The 20,577-nt window shown below is 42.8% G+C and overlaps 1 long non-coding RNA gene across 1 annotated transcript in view; it reads right to left on the bottom strand.

Annotated features, from left to right (window-relative positions):
* The window catches only part of LOC115468065, a 31,673-nt gene extending 17,700 nt beyond the window's left edge, over positions 1 to 13,973 (bottom strand). The window contains exon 1 of the long non-coding RNA XR_003941815.1: positions 13,907 to 13,973. This is a non-coding gene — a long non-coding RNA (uncharacterized LOC115468065). The remainder of the gene's footprint in view (positions 1 to 13,906) is intronic.
* Between the last annotated feature and the right edge of the window lie 6,604 nt (positions 13,974 to 20,577).

Genomic DNA, 20,577 nt, shown 5'->3' with positions numbered 1-20,577 from the left:
TTGGAAGGACCTTAGAGATTTTGGAGGCGTGGAAGAAAGATCATATTTTTCAATTCATCTGGCCCTTTTTCTTTAAGGAAATACCAAAACAAAAGATCTGCTGTCAAAAAAATGACTAATCACTGATTGCATTCTAAAGTAGTGGAAAAAGCCTCAAAAAGCTTCTAAATCTCGAATTGACTTAAAGAAGCTATGACGGGTCAAATAACCTCACTGTCATCACTGGCATAAAAAACCACTACTATTGCTTATATTCTATTAATGATCACCTATGATTTATATATTTTATATAAACACCCCACTTATCTTTGCGGTGGGTGCTTGTAGCGTAAACATGCTGATTTCTTCTCTCTCAACTTGTGCGGGGCCGACGATGGCCAGCGTTTCGCAAGGCTGCTTCAGGGCCTGTAACGCACTATCTGTTGAAAGAAGTAAATATTAAACCCGCTACAGTAAATCGCACTACCCATTTTTTGCAACTATTAGATTCATACAATGGTAGAGTTAATGGTATGTTGATGGCCACTTTAGATGTGTCCTCTCTGTACACGGTTATACCACAAGATGAAGCCTTAGAAGTAATAGAGATGTTCTTAAACGAACGAGAACAAAGTCGGTTTCCCACATCTTTCATCTTGGCTCTTGCTGAGTTAGCAATGAAGAAAAATTTTTTTCTATTTGATGAGCAATTATACCAACAAGTGTCAGGTGTAGCCATGGGCGCGACCATGGCACCGTCAGTGGCGAACCTATACATGAGGGCTTTTGAGCAGAAGTTTATTTACACTACAGAGCTCTATCAGTATGTAGCCCTTTGGGTTAGATTTATCGATGATATCTTCTTATTATGGACTAGCCATGAAGAACATCTGGTTCAATTTGTGTCAGCTCTTAATAATAGTCATCCACGGATTAAGTTTACAGCACAGATAAATGTGACACAGATTTCATTTTTGGATGTATTAATTACCAATACCGATGGAGAGATTAGCACAACTGTATTCCATAAATCCACCGACAGAAATACATTTTTAAACTACAGTAGTTGTCACCCTAGATCATTAAAAGACAATTTACCGTTTTCCCAATTTCTAAGACATCGGCGCATATGCTCTACAGATACAGAGTTCAAAAAGCAATCTAGAAGATTATCACAAAGATTAGCCACAAGAGGCTATCCTGAATATATACTCCGGAAAGCCTATAAAAGAGCGAGATGGAATACCAGAGAACTGTTACTGACCCCTAAGCTAGATAGGCAGCATGACTCTGACAATTGTATTACATATGTTACTCAGTACAATATGGATTCTTTGGAATTAACAAAGACTTTGAAGAAGCACTGGTCTTTGATTAATACACTGCCGAGCTTTGAGAATACCAAATTGAGGTTAGCTTACAGTAGGAGTTTGAATTTGAAAGAACACCTCTGTCCAGCAGTTTTGCCGTCCACCAACACACCCATTAATGAGGTCAATGGGCACCGGAGATGCGGTGATTGTAATTTCTGTTTCATTATGGAAGAAACTCGTGAGTTCATTAATCCTACGGACAATAAGACTTATGCATTAAAACAATGTACTAATTGTAAATCAAGAGGAGTGATTTATTGCTTAAGATGTCCGTGCAATAAAATCTATGTAGGGCAGACAAGGAGGATGCTATCAGTAAGATTGAGTGAACACAAAAGCTCCATCAGGACTAACCGGATTGGTCTCCCATTAGCAATGCACTGTAAAACCTATCAACACGCTTTCGAAGATCTAAAATGTGTAGTACTTCAAACCATTAATCAGTCCAACAGAGGGGGAGATTATCAGAAGCTCCTGTTGCAAAATGAGCAAAAATGGATTTTCAGGTTACGGTCTCTGCACCCGACAGGACTGAACCATCGGGTCGAGTGGAGCCATTTCTTTTAGTACCTTCCTATTGGCGCTTATGATTCAACAGCGTCTGACGTCAAAATTTTTTATATAAAGTAGCCATTTTAACAGACGAGCTAACCAGTAGGAAAGCGTAAGACTAAGCTGTCCTCTCAACCGGGTGAGTGTGGGAGTTTTTTATGATCCTCTGTGATTCGATTTACTGTAGCGGGTTTAATATTTACTTCTTTCAACAGATAGTGCGTTACAGGCCCTGAAGCAGCCTTGCGAAACGCTGGCCATCGTCGGCCCCGCACAAGTTGAGAGAGAAGAAATCAGCATGTTTACGCTACAAGCACCCACCGCAAAGATAAGTGGGGTGTTTATATAAAATATATAAATCATAGGTGATCATTAATAGAATATAAGCAATAGTAGTGGTTTTTTATGCCAGTGATGACAGTGAGGTTATTTGACCCGTCATAGCTTCTTTAAGTCAATTCGAGATTTAGAAGCTTTTTGAGGCTTTTTCCACTACTTTAGAATGCAATCAGTGATTAGTCATTTTTTTGACAGCAGATCTTTTGTTTTGGTATTTGTTTAATAGCGAGTCGATCTGCCATCGGGCATATTTACCTTTTTCTTTAAGGGCCTTGACGATCAGGCATAGAGTTTTAAATTTAGCCCTGTGTTGTACTGGTAGCCGATGAAGTTTTTGCAGACTTGATCTGTTTTATTCAAGCTCATCATGATGTTCATCCCAGCCTCTCCGCCAATGATTTGGACCTCACAGAGAGAATCGGCTGTACTCTTCCCTACATCCTTTCATGGGCTTCAGGAACCCTGTAGTACCAATCAGCTGCCCTCTCCTTATCACCTCTGTGTGGATATTGGTTACTTGAGGCTGCGATCTACCTCTCATGGCATAGGCAACATGGAATTAGGCAGGAACAGCATTAGAACAGAGCTTCTCAGAGGAAATGTCAGCCTCCTCTTATTCTCTTCAGCTACATGTTGATTGCCTATGGTGTGGAGCACCCCTGTGATGGTCTTGAGGACACCTAGAGGTCCACGGACTCCAGGTTGAGAACCACTGATTTTGATCATAGGCCATCGCATCACATCCTCTTTTTCATCTTTTTATATGAACCCACACAGGGTAAATGCTGGTGACCACTGCACTTAAGGATCAGTGATTACCTGCATTTTTCATTCTGGATGAAATGTTTCAACTCTATTTTTATGTTTCATTATTATTTAGACATTTATTATTTTATTGTGTGATTCTAATTAGTTTTTATGTTTGCACTACAGTTTTTACCCCTGACATAGACACTGGGCAAAACGTGGCCACATTGGGTTCTTAATAAAACTGTGTACCTGCATTGGCTGTCAGTTCAGGCAAGAATTTGTTTCAAAGTGTTGTGCTTGTTTTTTAAAGTTTTTATTTGGTGCCTGTTCTGATGACTTATCGCAAAAGCTTAAGATCTTAAATAACTGTTTTACTTCTCTGTCATGTCAACATTTAGTGTTTCCATCTGTTAAGCATGTTAGATTAAATCAGTCCTTACACATTCTTTCTGTTTCTTAGTTGTTCGTCTCTGGAAGTCTTCCTGTCCAGATTCGTCATTTGAAGGACTATTTAATTTTTCAGAAGATGCTAAAGACGCATTTATTCTACCATCATCATTGCTAGTACTGTCGTTACAGTTTTTGTCTTTTGATGGTATTTATTTATTGTAATTCCTGATGAATTTTCAGCTGTTTTTTTAATTGTTGCTTTACCTTGAATCTCATATGGGACAGTTGGTGGGTTATAAATACCTTATAATATAACGTAACATAACAAACTGTTGGTCTGCTCCATTGCTGTTTACACCAACCTTTGACATGGTGTAAGAGGTCACATCTAAATTTAAGCACATATATGTGGACTTATGGTTGTATTCTATAATGACAATTACATGTGCAATTGCCGTTATAGAATTTGCGGTTACACACATAGTCTAGGGACCTATATAGAATTACCCCATAAGGGTGTTAACAGAGAGCAGTTCTATAGAACAGTTAACATTTTTGTTTATATTTTTCATGTGGAGTTCAAATATTCATTATCAAGTTAGGAAAAAAAAAGATAACAATTTACCTGGACACAATTTATCCCGAGACAGGGGTGCAAGTTATAGATGGACTACAGGAATGCACATTCTTACAGTGCCATTTGCATCCTTTTTCTACCTCCTGTTCAGAGAGGCATGAAATTTTGCAACTCTCAGATTGCAATAGTCACAATTTTTACAAGGTTTTGAATTATTTTAATTCATTTTCCACTTTACCATGAATACAGAAGGGAGATTACAACATCAGATATTTAAAACATTAAAGGCCCTAGTTACTATGCTGCATCAGCTGGCCAAGTTAACCTCATAAATAGGACGGTAAAAAAGTCTGTCCTATCTTTATACAGTAACCTATAGCCGGTTAAGGGGTCCAGGTGTGCTGAAAAATAGCTTGCGGTAGTGTAGGCATGGATTTTGGGTGCACACCGATCCATTTTTCAGCGCACCTGTAAAAAATGCCTTTGTAACATTTTTGCCAAAAATGGACATGCGGCAAAATGAAAATTGCTGCGTGTCAATTTTTGCTCTGAGACCTTACCGCCAGCCATTTACCTAGTGGTAAACACTCACGCAGTAACCAGGCAGTAATGACCTACACATATCAAATGCCACTTGGCATGCATCCGTTATGCGTGTCTGAAAATAAAACATATTTTTCGGACACGCGGATCGGATACTCGCCAAAAATGAAATTACTGCAAGAGCCAAGCAGTAGTCGGGTGGTAACTCCATTTTGGCATGCGTTGGGAGTGCGTTGACACTTACATGGCTTAGTAAAAGGGCCCCTTAGTGCTGAATATCGCACCGAGGTGTCCTTTTACTAAGCTGCGGTAAAAGGCCATTTTGGGGGGAGCACTTCCCACCACACGATTACCCACCGGGTAAGCACAGGCGCTACAAAAATAGAAAATATTTTTGTAGCACCAGAAATGACGCACACTGGGGGTGGGAACTACAGCTGGGCTACCGGATTAGTGTGCAGCAAGCCCATTGCCAGGCGCCAACCCTTTAGTAAAAGGGCCCCTTAACTGGCTATGACTTAGCCAGTTCCAGAAACCCGGAAATTCAATGCTGGGCTTAATACTGATTGCCGCTGGCTGAATATCGGGCCCCGGTGTACATGTAAATGTATAAATTCCATGGGGAAATTTTCAAAATGGCAATACATGCATATTTTCAATTTGAAAAATCACTTAGCACCAAATAAGAAAACTTGTGGGCATACGTTTCATGCCTGCAGCACTTATAAAATTATTTGCAGAATGGTTTGCTTTAGAAAACTTTTGTATAAACCAAGGAACAGCCTGAGGAGTCACAGATTTCACACTGAGCTTGAATTTTGTGTTCTTTTGTTTGTGTACAATAAAAATATTTACTGCCTTTATCCAACTTGAGAAGTGGGAAGGGTAGGGAGCTGAATCTAATAGGCCATAAGAGGTAGACAGACAAACTATAAGCCTTTATTTGCAGCTAGCAGTGTAATCAAAGATGGAGGATGCACTTGGCTAACCTTGTACACATTCATTAAACAGCAGGAGGTTGCAGCGAGTGTTTATTTCAATAAAAACAATTAAGCATCTACATTTTGTTTGTTCAGTGTTAATGATTCCCTGTCGGCAGAGCTGAGCGGGGGAGTGCTGCTTAAGTTTCAAAAGCATGATTATTAAACAGAAACGACAGTGAGTCTCGTAAGGTGGGTGATTGCCAAGCAGTGCAAAGGCAAAAAAGGAAAGAAGATGGGAAAACAACAGGGATGATCGTTTTGTTTTTGGGTTTTTTTTTTTTTCTGATGGCACAAACAAGCAGAGGGCACTGAGTCATCGTCTGCACATCTGCAAAGGGTTTCTGTGTCTTTTGCTTATTGTGTTTTTACAGTTAAATTCCCTGCTCAATTAAGATTTCTTCTTTTATCCCAAAAATGGGCTTGTTAAGAGGGACAAAGCATGCATAAAAAGAATTTGAAAAAAAAAATCTAAGGTCACTGTGGCTCTCTTCTCACCCAGTCCTCAGATTACCCACAATGAATATGCATGAAATAAACTTGCATGCCCTACCTCCATGGTATGCAAATTTATCTCGTGCATATTCATTGTGGATATCCTGAAAAGCTGACTGGCTAGATGTGTCCCGAGGACTGGGTTGAGAGTCCCTGATCTAATGGTATGCATGCATGTCTGTCTGTATGCAAGATTCACATATCAATATTTAAGAAATATTTAAACTTGTAAACATAGTAATATATACTCCGGTTTTAGGACCCTGTTTATTAAGGCGCGTTAGTGTTTTTAACGCATCTACAATTAGCGCACGTGCTAACAGTGTAGGCGCCTACAGGGCTATTGTAGGCACGTACACGGTTAACGTGTTTATATGGTTAACGTGCATTAAAATACTAACGTACCTATAACACAGCTTAGTAAACAGTGTGGTTAATAGGATGAATATATGATTTTTCTGGCTTTGATGCCCCATATAATTACTATTATTTTTATTTCCTTTGGGGCCCTTTTATAAAGGTGTGTAAGGACCTACGTGCATCCAGCACATGCCAAATCGGCATTACCGCCTGGCTACCATGTGCCCAGGGTGGTAATTCTGAATTTGACATGCCCCAAAAACACGTGGTAGAAAATATTTTCTATTTTCTACCGCGTGGCACTTACCCCAGCGGTAAATGGCAGTGGGCGTACTCTACATGCCTACTGTCCGGGTAGCACATGAGACCTTACTGCTAAGTCAGTGGATGGTAGTAAGGTCTCAGGCTGAAAATGGATGCACGCTGGTTTTTATTTCGCTGCACATCCATTTCCAGCCCCTTAAAAAAGGGGCCCGTTTTCCAGGATACAGTAAAAACTGGCCCAGCAAGTGTCCAAAAGACGTGCTCGCACTGACGCATGCCACTTTTTGCTTTCATTTTAAAATTGTTACGCATGTCTTTTTAATGCATTTATGATTTAGTTGTTCTGTGTTAGATTATGGTTTTAGCTGTATGCGTTTTAAATTGCATATTTATTTTTGTATTTAGATTATGTGACCCCTGGGGCAGGCAGCTTTTCACTGCTGAAACATGATTCCATGTCGGGTGTCAATATATGTGGTGCCTTTTCCAATAAATTTTCATTAATGTGTGGAAGAACATTGTCTGCCCCTATGTTTTTCTGCTTTCTGTAGTTATCTACACCAATATCAATATCTATGTCTTTATAGTGAAAGTCATAGATGTAGATATAAATAATAAAATGTGTGTCTGTGGGAAATGATATCATTTTTAACTCTTCCACCTAGAAACTGTTTCCTCTTATTTTTCACCATAAAAACAACATCAGGGCCAAGGCAGCAGAAACCTTTTTTGCTTGTTGTTGCTGTTTGTTGACACTTCAAACCTGATCTTCTCCTTCCTTAAACTCTCCATCTTTCTCTCCCTACATTTCCAGAGCCTATTCTTACTATAACATATGCTACTGTTTTCGTAGAATCATTTAGTAATATCTTTGGCTAATATGCTTGCTCCTAGACTTCTTTTCTCTCTCTTCAAAAAATCTATAAAACTTCTTGATGTTTTGATAGAATAAATATCAATATTATAGGCCTATGAAATAAACTCTGCACTGAAAGGTATTTAAGGTACTAGTTCATTAAAATGTGCATGGTAAAAACATTATTTAGGAGGTACAGGGGCTCATTTTCAAAATAGAAAAAAAAAATTAAAAAATGGCATAACAGGCAGAAATATGTTTTTTTCACAGAAGAAAAGTCCAAAATGTATATCAAACAAAAAACATTTGCTCAAGTCTGCTAGTCGCTTAAAAGAAAATGTTACCAGAGGGAGCATTTTGTGGGGTTGACATGGACAGTGTTACGTGATGAACGATTTCTGCTCATAATGGATAGCAAAACGACTTCCTGGGTGCAGGAAAAAAACGTATGGAATTATACCTGCTTTAAAAGCATCTAGGGTAAAGCCAAACCTGTCTTTAGACCAATGTGTGATTTTGCTGAGTTGGAGAGCACAGAAGTGGAAGTGGTCGTCAGAGGCATAGCCAGGTTTTGACATCAGGGGGAGCAGACTTTTGTAAAATAGTCACCAGTGCGAGACTTGAAAGGCCGGGAGAGATGGAACACTTCAAATCCTCATAGGCATATGCGTGATCAGTGGAAAATAAATCTGTTTGCTCAGGCTGCTTGCTAAGTGAATATTCCATCACCTTTTCATTACTGCTACCAAGTATTACATATTAAGGTCATTTGCTTTAGGTAAATCCTAAGGGTGGTAACCCAAGTTTGCTTGGGATAATGTGGGATATAAATATTTTAAAACAAAATCCTTTATCCTCCACCTTTTAAGACACTGCCTATCCAGCAGGATGGTGATGGCACAAGGAAACCAAGTTTGGTCCAGTGAAGACTAACTCAAAATAACCTGTTCCTTAGCTGGGCTCTAATATATTGAAAATGTGACCATACCATGCCTCTATGGTTGTGTTCCACTAACAAATGATTAACTGGCTTTCTTGAAAGGATTATATAACATTTGGATGCATAACTAGGAACAAAAACAAATTTATTTATTCAATATCACAATTCCTCATGTACAGCCACAAAACAACCTTTTAGGGTGGATAGTGTTCACAATGAGCTCCTTTTATTATTGACCAGATAGAAGAGATAACGAGTTTTCAGTTTTGGCACAGTATAAGTCATCACAAGAACAAAATTTAAGAAAACCAATGGACTGAATTAGGGGCTTATAGTTCATTTAGTTATGTTTAAACAAAAGAAATCTGCATGAAACAAAATATTTTATTTTGAGTTATAAAACCACTTGTCTGTGAAATTTGCTCAAAACAGAATAATCTGTGTATCTAAAATGTAACCTTCTACAAAACATGAAGTGAAGATGTGATTCCATGAGCCCCAGTGAAAGGAGAGTTTAATTTTACTTCCATTTAGTTTCAATATATTCCATTATCTTTATAACACCAGGCTTCCCAAGGCAGATTACAACAGTTAAGATGAACCCATCAAGAAACAGGATATCCTCACTGAAATCTCGTAATCTGTATTGTATTGTATAGAATAGTGTAGAAAAATGAGCACAAAATACAAAGTTTTTAACTGCTGTTTCTATCAGCTACACTTTTTTTAAGATGTAGTGATATTCAATTTTTATTTCATATAATGGCTAGATAGCTCACCCTCTCTTCTGTTTCTGTCCAAACTCCTTGGCTGATACCAACTCCTGTTCTCAATCTAACCTCCTTGTTCCTCCCCATCCATCCCTCAAACCTGCTTTTCTTTAGCAGGGAGCCCCTGCAGTGATAACAAGCTGCCTGAGCCAGTACCGAATGCTTCCCTCTGCCGCGTCCCACCCTCTTGTACACAGGAAGTTGTGTCAGAGGGGCGGAGCAGAAGGAAGCATTCGGCGCCAGCTCAGACAGCCTGTGATCGCTACAGGGCAGCAGGGAGGGGCCAGGGCCGTGTCGATGCGGTAAGCAAGGTAAGCACCGCAGGGGGGCGCCCACCTCTGGAGGGCGCCGCTGCGGTGCTTACTCTCGCCCCGTGCCGCCGAGGCCTTTAAATCTTTTGGTCGCAGCAGCGTCAGTGAAAGCGCTGCCGACCGTAGCAAGGGCGGGGCGGTGGGGGAGGTCCGCCCCGGGTGTCACCAGAAAGGGGGGTGCCGCCGCTCCCACTGCTCTTCATCCTGGCACCCCCCCCCCCCCGCACCAGCCCTTTAAAAATAAATTGCCGATGCGATAGTGAGCGCAGCACCTTGTGTGCAAGTAAAAGAAGCGGATCCGATCATCTCATTGGGCCTTCCCTCACTGTCCCGCCCTCCTCTGATGCAACTTCCTATTTCCTCTAGGGCGGGACAGTGAAGGAAGGCCCAATGAGATGATCGGATCCGCTTCTTTTACTTGCACACGAGGTGCTGCGCTCGCTATCGCGTTGGCAATTTATTTTTAAAGACCGGGTGGCAGGGAGAAGATGAGGCAGGGTGAGGGTGGGGGACAGATGGGGTGAAGGTGGGGGGGACTCGGATAGCAGAAGGGACTGGGTGGGAGACAGATGGGGTGAGGGGGACTCAGATGGGCAGAAGGGGACTGGGTGGGAGACAGATGGGGTGAGGGTGGGGGGCACTTGGATAGCAGAAGGGACTGGGTGGGAGCCAGATGGGGTGAGGGGGACTCGGATGGGCAGAAGGGACTGGGTGGGAGACAGATGGGGTGAGGGTGGGGGGCACTTGGATAGCAGAAGGGACTGGGTGGGAGCCAGATGGGGTGAGGGGGACTCGGATGGGCAGAAGGGACTGGGTGGGAGACAGATGGGGTGAGGGTGGGGGGCACTTGGATAGCAGAAGGGACTGGGTGGGAGCCAGATGGGGTGAGGGGGACTCGGATGGGCAGAAGGGACTGGGTGGGAGACAGATGGGGTGAGGGTGGGGGGCACTTGGATAGCAGAAGGGACTGGATGGGAGACAGATGGGGTGAGGGGGACTCGGATGGGCAGAAGGGACTGGGTGGGAGCCAGATGGGGTGAGGGGGACTCGGATGGGCAGAAGGGACTGGGTGGGAGACAGATGGGGTGAGGGGGACTCGGATGGGCAGAAGGGACTGGGTGGGAGACAGATGGGAGAAGGGGCATGGAGCTGGAACTGGGGTCTGAAAAGTGAGCAGGAGGGAGAATGGGGTCATGCCTGAGGCAGGGGTGGATGGGAGAATCAATGGATCTGGAACTAGGGGCAGCCGCAGGTGGGAACTGGGAACCGAAAAGAGGGGGCAGTGAGAGAGGGGGGATAGATCCTGGATGGAATGGGGAGTGAGAGGGAGGGCAGACCCTGAATGGATGGGAGAGGGCAAGTGGTGAATCGAAGGAGCAGAGAGAAAGGGCAGACAGTGGATAGAAGGGAGTAAAAGAGCAGACAGTGGATGGAAGGGGGCAGAGATAGAGGGCAAATGCTAGAGGGAAAGGAGAGAGAGAGGGCAGATGGTGGATGGAAGGGGGAGAGAGAGATGGCAGACTGGAGCAGATGGTGGATGGAAGGGGCAGAAATAGAGGGCAGATGTGGATGGAAGGGACATTAGAGAGGGCAGACACTGGATGGCAGAGAGAGAGCGAAGACAGATGCTGGATGGAAGGAAGACGGTGAAAAGAAGATGAGGAAAGCAGAAACCAAAGACAACAAACTGTAAATATATATTTTTATTATTTTGCTTTAGGATATAGTATTTTAGCTGTGTTAATAAATGTTTATAAATAGAACATGTAAATAAGGTAATCTTTTTATTGGACTAATTTTAATACATTTTGACTTAACTTTCAGAGAACAAAGCCCCCTTCCTCAGATCAGGATAGGATACTGTAACAGCACTATACTGTATTGACCTGAGGAAGGAGATTTTGGCCTCTGGAAGCTAAATGTATTAGTCCAATAAAATAGTATTATTTTATTTTCTGTATTTGTTAATTTGTAAAGTGGTGATTGGTATTTGTTAGTTTTTTCAAATTTACATCTGCTGTCTTTATATTTTGCACAGTACTAGGAGACATTTTCTGTTTCTGTGGTATTGCATTGTATGCAGAGTCTGGCATCGGGGGTTCAGTTTAATTTTTGTCTAAATAGAAAGTTTATGATTACTTATTCTATAGTGGATTAGGGTGTATCTGTGTTTGTGAAAAAGACATGGCTTTCAGTTGGCATTGACTGTGCAGGATCGACGATCTGTACTATTCTGTCTGGTTTCGTTTTACAATAGGTGAATTGATGTTCTAGTGCTCACTGTAGTGCTTAAGATGCTTTCCTTTTCCTTGTGTGACTCGTAGAAATGACTGCTTATGGTATGGTAAAATTGCTCTATAGGTCGTGAGTGTTTTGTATTCTCGGTATGCCTAGTACTGGATTTGGGGGGGGGGTGTTAAACAATGACCGGCCCCGGGTGTCAACTACCCTAGCTACGCCACTGCTGCCGACGTCTCCCTTCCCTTGCACTCGTTGGTTCCCTCAGTGTCCCGCCTTCTTCTGACGTCAGAAGAAGGCGGACACTGAGGGAACCAAGAGCGCAAAGGGAAGGGAGACGTCGGCAGCGCTCCGCTTTCACTGACGCTGCTGCGACCGGAAGTAAAAGATTTAAAGGCCCCAGGGCACGGAGGGAAGGGCAGAGAGGCATGGATGGGAGGGCAGAGAGGCATGGATGGGAGGGCAGGGCCCAGGGAGAGGACAAATTGCTGGAAATGGAGGGGAGGGGAGAGAGGAGGATTGCTGGCTATGGATGGAGGAGGGAAGGGCAGAGAGGGACAAGAATGGACATGGATGGGAGGGCAGGACCCAGGGAGAGAGGAGAAATTGCTGGAAATGGATATAGAGCAAGAAATGAAGAAGAAAGGAGAAAAGTAAAGAAATAAATGGAAAGGAAGCCCTGGAAATGGAGTTAAGAGGACAGATAGCAGCAGAATCAGATACTGGACCAGCATGATTGAAAAAAGTCACCAGACAACAAAGGTAGAAAAAAATTATTTTATTTTCATTTTAGCATTTGGAATATGTCCACTTTGAGAATTTACATCTGCTATCTTATTTTGCAATGTATAGCAATTTGTTTCTAAGAATATTGCTGACAATTCCTTTCAGTGTGGCAAGTGGTGAGCGATCATTTTCATGGGGGGGGGGGCGTGATAATTTTCACGGGGGGGGGGGCGCCAACTGATAGTCTGCAGGGGGGCGCCAGAGACCCTAGGCACGGCCCTGGGAGGGGCGCCGCTAAAGAAAGCAGGTTTGAGGGACCGAGGGGGGGGGGGTAGTGAAAGCGAAAGCGCCGAAGCGATGTTAGTCCATGCTGCTGTGTGGTGGTGGCCCAGCACCAACAGAGGTAGGCGCCGTTTTCATGTGAAATCTGATTGGGGGAGTGGCCGCTCCCCTTGCGCCCCCCCCCTTAGCTATGCCACTGCCCACACGTGGAAATGTTTTGGGAAGAATGATGTCTAAGTCCTGTGATTTAAATGCCATTTTCGAACCTCAATGTCACATTAGTGTTCATAAGGGGAAAGTGTCTTCTCATCTGCCTAGAATCTTCTACACCTGGGAAACTAACGTATTTGTTCTGCATTCTGGCTGTGCAGCATCAAACAGCTGATCCCTGGAAGCCTTGAGCCAGCTGGAGTCCCCTTTTGCAACTGTCTCCAGGTAAGCAGAGACCTCTGATCCTATCCTTCCCCTTCTGGTAGGGAGGTGGCCTGAAACCTGGTCTTCCTTATGTCTCTGCTAACAAAGGACTCCTTGCTTTTTTCAGGACCTGCCTGCGGGACAACATACAGCACAGGCCCTGGTCAGCAGGAACACAAGGGATAGCAGTGGACTGTTGATACAAACTGCTTTCATGCTACTGCATTTACCTATTTATTGTTTACAAACTGCCGCAATGGGATTGTGGGGTTATGTGCAGCTGTAAGTTTCATGGAGACACCCATTTGTGGCTGCCTGCCTGACCAGCGGGGGCTGGGGAGGCCCTGGGAATGGATATGTGCACCATGTTATCCACAGGCCTCAGGTTCACGAGGTTCACAACTGATAGCTTCTCTCTGTTACATGAATTAATTTATAACTTGGGGATATTGCTCTAGAGCACTCGCTACTATTTATAATTTTTAAGATATATATTGAATAATTCTCCACAAGTTACCCATTAAGGCAACAAGATTCATGATTGCAATGAATTAAATATTATCTCTGTTAAAATGCAGTATCCTGCGCTGCAAGATTTAAAAGCACGTACCCAGGACACAAATGACCATATATTTAGCTTCAAAAGGGTTTATTTAAAATACAAATCATGTGAACAATATTGCAAGAGGTAGTTCTTTTTAAAAGATCTTACAGAGAATCTGTGCTTAAAGTAAGGTAGCAGGTTTAAATATGAATTATTAACTTACAAGAGTCCTTTGTTATAGAAGCTGAGTGATGAACAGCATGGTTACAGGAGGAGAGTCTCTGACCAGGGCCGCAGCAGAATAGAAGAGATCTGTGTGTGTGGAACAGCTTCTGTTTTTTATACATTGCAAGTTGCAGGAGGATATGATCACATGAACCTCAGCACTTGCTTCCTGGTTTGCACTGGATAATTTGCAAGGCATTATGGTTAATGTAGTCTGTTGACATGATCACATTATAAGTCTTTCCTTGCTGCACATGTCCTGGCGTCTTCTTGTCTGATAGCTGATGGGAGGGGGCAGATATACATATCTGAGGTAACCAGCAAATGGTTTTAACAAGCAAATGCCTTGTTTATGGTTTTCCTCTGAGTCCTTTGTCTTCAGTACCTGGTTTTACACTTCTCCAGACCCTCTGTCTGCAGTTGTGTTTAATCTCTGCAGAAGTCTTGATGAGCCTTCAAGTATCCACCTAGTCATGCTTTTGTTATCAGTCCTTGTTAGGTGGGAAGAGAAGGAAGTTTTATAGCTCTTTGGAACAGTGCCCTTTTGTCTCTGTTAAGTGTTTGTAATTGACTAGTCCTGCTATCAGAAGTTCCCAGGAAAAGGAAGGGGAAAGAGGGGCTTGAAGTTCAGATCAGTTTCCCTGTTGCAGTTTCAATTAGTCTTTTAAAAACTGTATTTTTATATTTGATTCAGCCCAATCAACTGACATACTGCTCAATAATTCTGACACCATGTTACATCTCCAGCCTTGCATTTCATGTCTCTTTTCAGCTGGCTCCTATTGTATACTGCCAGTCCTCCACATCTCCATTTGTGTGGTAGACCCCTTTCGTCTTTCTCCATGTGCCCACCCATTCCCAGGGTTGAGGGGGACCATTTTATTTATGTATTGTAATTCCCTAAAAAGTTCACTCATCCCCACAAGCATCAGAATTTCAGCTTCTTTTAATGTTATTCCTGTCTGCCCCTCATGCTCAGTAGGCCGTGAGGTGGGATCCCTCACCCTCTACAGGGCCATCTGCAAAATCCATGCAGGGGGGGGTGGAGGTTTCCTCCAGAAACAATTGCTGCTCTTCGTTCCCCACAGGTGGCTCCTGGCTGGTGCCTACATTAATCCCTCGCCCTCTGGCCTGCTGAACACAGAGTAAACTGCAGTTTCTACTAAAGCCAAGGACACCTGGTGCTTTCTACCTGACTGGCTGCTATTGTGAGAGAGCAGACATGTGTATAACAGTTCCTTTCCCTCTTCATCCTTACTGTGGTATGCAATAAGTTTTATTCATTGAACATTAGATTTTTGCCACAGTAGTAGTACACACCACAGTAACCAAAAATCTATGCCATGTACATTTACAGCCTGCCAAGATCCCCTATGCAAACTACGTCAACATGAAAGCGCTGATTAAAAAGGAGATTTCCACCCTTTCTCCAGTTTGGTACAGTCTGAATTTGGCTTTGGGTTTTAGATTTAATTCCTCACCTTTTGCAAATTCATTGTTAGCCCACAGTCAATCATTGATGTGCTCTTGTCGACCTCCAGTAACAACTGAGTACCAGAACCAATCAGACAACATGAGAAAGAATGCTGAGTGAGCTCAGAAGCTGGTAGTTTCTAACAATAAACAAAATAAAATGGTAGTCAAAATAAACATCTTGATTTTTGAACTAGAGATGAAACCTAAATGAATGTAGAGATTCTAGAGTAGCCATGTGATGCTGCATCAAAGCAAGCACACAAAAGCAGCCTGGGAAATCAAAATGGGTGCTGGCCTGGCTTCCTGAACGTTTTGTACACTCATCACACCTCTGCATTTAAGCCGATTATTTCTGGTCCTTGCAATCATAGCTGCATCTTTGATTTGCCATGTATTTTGCATATATATTGAAGATTAGGCAAGAAAAGAATTCTATCAGTCTGTTAGATTTGGTGACTCATTGTAGACTGGGGGGAAAAAAGAAACCATGTACACATCAATGCCATTTATTAGCAGCACAGATTTAGACATGAAGATTTGTTTCTGATCTGCTGTGCAGGCTTCATTCTAGAATCAAAAAGAGACCATATGGCAACTATTGTATAGAGAGGAGCTCTGATAGAAAATTATCTATTATAATGATTTTCCTTATATAGTGAATATATCTTGAGGTTGCATTATCTTCCAATAAATTCTGCAGCAGCAAAAAGTCCTGATGCATGAATAATGGCTGGGGAGTCAAGTTATTGTAATAAAAATATCATCCTATGTGAAGTCTTTCCATCTGTTTTTCAGTCTGGCTAGAAAAGAAAAAAAGATCATTTCCATTTGCATTTTAACAAAATATGAAATAAGTATAGACAGTGTGCACCAGGCATGCTTTCCTCACTATTGTGATGCAAATTAATAGATACCATTCTCTTTTCTGATCTGAGGCTTGATTCATTTCTAAAAAATGTTTCAGCCTCTGAAGGGCAAATATTAGATGAGACCTGGAAAGCATCTATCATAAAAGCAGGTGTTCTGCAAAATTAAAAATATATTCAACAGTGCCTGAAAAATATTCCAGTTCAAGAGCAGGAGTTGCTATAGACCCCATAAAAAGTAACTTTTAAAGGTCTACTGATTTGCCCAAAGACAATTGTTGAATGCGTTTTACAAAACAGATTTAGTATTCCTGCTTCGTTTATCCAAATCTATATGTACTTTCTCTCTCATTCTGTTCTGGGTCAGCTTTGTTTTTTGAGATTGAGATATAGGTCCATATGTCCATACAATCTCTATATGTCTGCATTTCCCCCCATTTAAATATCGCAGTCCTAATAGCAACACTATAAATCTTCATCAGGTCTAAAATCTGGAAGGTGTTTCCTCAGGAAATGTCTCTCACTATAATTTTTTTTTATGGCCAAGGAAATCACTGACTTCTTTTGCTAGGACTAATTACTTTGTAATGTTTTCAACCCTCAACCGTCACAAACAGAATACTCAAAGCCAAATCTCCCGAGCTTCAGTATATAAGGTACAGCCTAAACGATGGGGTTTGGAAAATCCCATGGAACTCCTTTTATTCATATGTACAGCTCAGTTATTTAGAGTTTAGTTTATTCAAATCTTGATATTCCACCTGGACTGTTTCACAGACCACAGCAGTGTACAGCAGGCTTGTCCAAGTACAATCTTCTAGGGTCACAAACAGGCCAGATTTTCAGGATATCCTTAATATGCATGACCTAGATTTGCATGCCTACTACCTCCACTGTTTAAATCAGGGGTGGGCAACCATGGTCCTCAAGGGCTTCAACCTCAGTCAGTATTTCAAGATTTCCACAATGAATATGTATGAGATTGATTTGCATGTACTGCTTCCATTGCATGCAGATAGATCGAATGTATATTCACTGTGGAAATCTTGAAAGTCTAACTGGATTGTGGCTGTTGAGGACCATGGTTGCCCACCCCTGGTTTAGACAGACATCCTATAGCCTTGGGACTATATATACCCAAGATTAAAAACCAAATAGTGTACTGACATAGGATGTGTTCACCCTACTTATAGCATTAGTTTATGCAGGGCCACCGAGAAGGGGGGCCTCCAAGATGGGTTCAGCGCCAGCAATAGAAAAGTCGCTTTCTTCAGGCTTCCAGTGGCAGGCACAGGCATAAGGCTGGATTGGTCTCCTGCTTCTGTGTGTTGGGTTATTGTGTTATCACGTTAACACTGCTCTGCTCTGCCAGCCACGTCACGCCTCCTTTGTGAAGTACTTCCTATTTCTGCATAGGCAAGAGGGGATACGGCAGGAAGAAGGACCCATGGCCGGAAGAGCAGAATTAATGTGATAGTGAGAAAACCTCGCACATAGGAGCAGGAGACAGACCAAGTGAGCAGAAGGCTACTGCTAGGTGGGAGGCCACCTTCAAGATTGTTTATCCCGGGCCCGGCTTGGTCTCTCAGCAGACCTGAGCTTACATTACACTTAGGAGATTATATACTAACAGTTAAAGCATTTTAATGCCATTAATGCATGTTATTTTTTACATATCCCCCTTAGTTAAGTGTCAATCACACAAGCTATAACATATATATAACTCACATGCCTCCTACATGACACATGCGAAGCATGAGCTAGGGTGTCAACATAACAGGCGCTGCCATTTTTCTGAGACCTGTAACAAAGTTTTCTCTATCACTAGATTTATGGAATAAAATTGACTACCTAAAAAATTGAGGCTGATTGATCACTGATTTCATGATGAAGCTGAAGCCACTTCTATTCAAACAGGTTTGGGGGACGTAATTAATACAGTAGCACATTGGAAGAAAAAAGAGATATTTAATATTAATCTGTAAGAGATCAGAAGACAGTGATCAGGTTTTTAATTGGGATGTTGGCAGTATTAGTATGTTTTTTAAGTGTTTGTGTTATTAGTTTTTGATTATGTGATGTTTTTGTTAATGATAGATTATGTATGTAACTCTGTAATCTGTTTTGAAATTTTGATTGGGTAAACTATAAATACTGGACCCAATAAGCTCCTAGCCAGGGCAGGATGTACTGCTCAGTAGACCCTAGGCAAACAAGCATGTTAGCCTCCATAGTAACTCTCCCCCCCCCCCCCCCCCCCCCCCATTGTAATATAAATACCTTTTAAAATCTCACAAGAGTCTTGCATGGTTCAATTGCAGAGGAAAACCAATAGAGGGGGAAGTGGCTATGCACGGGTGTTGAGGAGAATAAACAGAGACCTGTAGGCATTGGGCAGTGATGGTTCTCCCACTCCCCCCCCCCACCCCCAACTCTGCCAGCAACTGGCTCACCAAGGCAAGAATTTGTGGGGGGGGGGGGGCCCTTCTAAACTCTTAGGCCCTAGATATGTGCCTAGTTTGCCTATGCCGTAATCCTGCCCTGCTTCTAGTTTTGAGTTATAAATTGACCTCACTGAAAATTTACTAGGGCACGCAAGTGGGAGACAAAAGGGGCAGATTTAGGGTGAGGATAATGTTAGGAGCTTAGCACGTATTTTCAGCACTAGGCACATAAATGAACATTTAGGCATACCCACATACGTCATGCCTTGATTAAGGCGGTAAATAAATCCTAATAAATAAATAAATAAGTTGGACTGCTAGGGCAAACCAGAAATGGTGCTTCACCAGCTGCCCACTGTAGCTGCAGGAAAATTCTCCTCCCTTCTTTGTGGTACTAGACCAAGTGGTAGACCCTGACTCCCTAGTTCCCCTTCAGATCTTAACAGCATCAATGTAGGACAGGCTGAAGAAGCATGAAACACCTACAGCTGGCTGTAAATAGATCTGTGTTGGAACATAGCAATGGCACAGCATGATTTGGAGGTGGGAAGGCATAGCATGATGGTAGGGGTACACTTGAACATGAAGAGACAGTCCCTGCTCGACAGAGCTTACAATCTAATTAGGACAGACAAACAGGACAAACAAGAGATAAGGGAATATTAAAGTGAGGATGATAAAATAAGGGTTCTGAACAAGTTAATAAGGGTTAAGAGTTAAAAGCAGCATCAAAAGGTGGGCTTTTAGCTTAGATTTGAAGACGGCCAGAGATGGAGCTTGACGTACCGGCTCAGGAAGCCTATTCCAGGCACAAGGTGCAGCAAGATAAAAGGAACGGAGTCTGGAGTTAGCAGTGGAGCAGAAGGGTGCAGATAAGAGAGATTTACCCAGTGAACAGAGTTCCCGGGGAGGAATGTAGGGAGAGATGAGAGTGGAGAGGTACTGAGGAGCTGCAGAGTGAATGCACTTATAGGTCAATAAGAGGAGTTTGAACTGTATGCGGAAACGGATAGGAAGCCAGTGAAGTGACTTGAGGAGAGGGCTAATATGAGCATAATGACACTGGCGGAATATTAGTCGTGCAGCAGAATTTTGAACAGATTGAAGGGGAGAGAGATGGCTAAGTGGGAGACCTATGAGAAGCAAGTTGCAATAGTCTAAGTGAGAGGTGATAAGAGTGTGGATGAGGGTTCTGGTAGTGTGCTCAGAAAGGAAAGGGCGAATTTTGGTGATATTATAGAGAAAGAAACGACAAGTTTTAGCAGTCTGTTGAATATGTGCAGAGAAGGAGAGGGAGGAGTCGAAGATGACCCCAAGGTTACGAGCAGATGAGACAGGAAGGATGAGAGTGTTATCCACAGAAATAGAGAATGGGGGAGGAGGAGGAGAGGTTGGTCCCTATCCCCTTCACCTGTGTCCAGCCATCTCTCCTCTGTGTCCCTATGCCCCCCCAAGTCCAGCATCTCCCTTCTATGTTCTTATTCTCCTCCATGTCTAGCATTATCTCTCTGTGTCTATATACCCCCTCCAATGTCTGGCATTACCCCCTCTGTGTCCATATACCATCTGCATGCAACATCTCACCCTCCCTTCCTTCCACCCTCCTTGCTGCCTCTGTCCCCTTCAGCTTCCTGCTTTCCGCCATCTGCACTGCTTCTGTCCCCTTCAGTTCCCTATCTCCAGTGCTACCTCTGTCCCCTTCAGTTTCCTCTCTCCCTCCATTGCTGCCTCTGTCTCTTTCAGCTCCAGCCCTCTCTGCAGCACTGCCTCTGTCCCCTTCTGCTCCCTCCCTCTCTCCCTCCAGTGCTGCCTCTGTCCCCTTCAGCTCCCTCCCTCCAGTGCTGCCTCTATCTCCTTCAACCCCTTTCTTCCTCCCTCCAACA

This window comes from Microcaecilia unicolor, chromosome 4, assembly GCF_901765095.1.
Source record: "Microcaecilia unicolor chromosome 4, aMicUni1.1, whole genome shotgun sequence".
NCBI lineage: Eukaryota > Metazoa > Chordata > Amphibia > Gymnophiona > Siphonopidae > Microcaecilia > Microcaecilia unicolor.
Note: the sequence above shows the minus strand (reverse complement) of the source record. Positions and strands in the feature narration are given on the sequence as shown.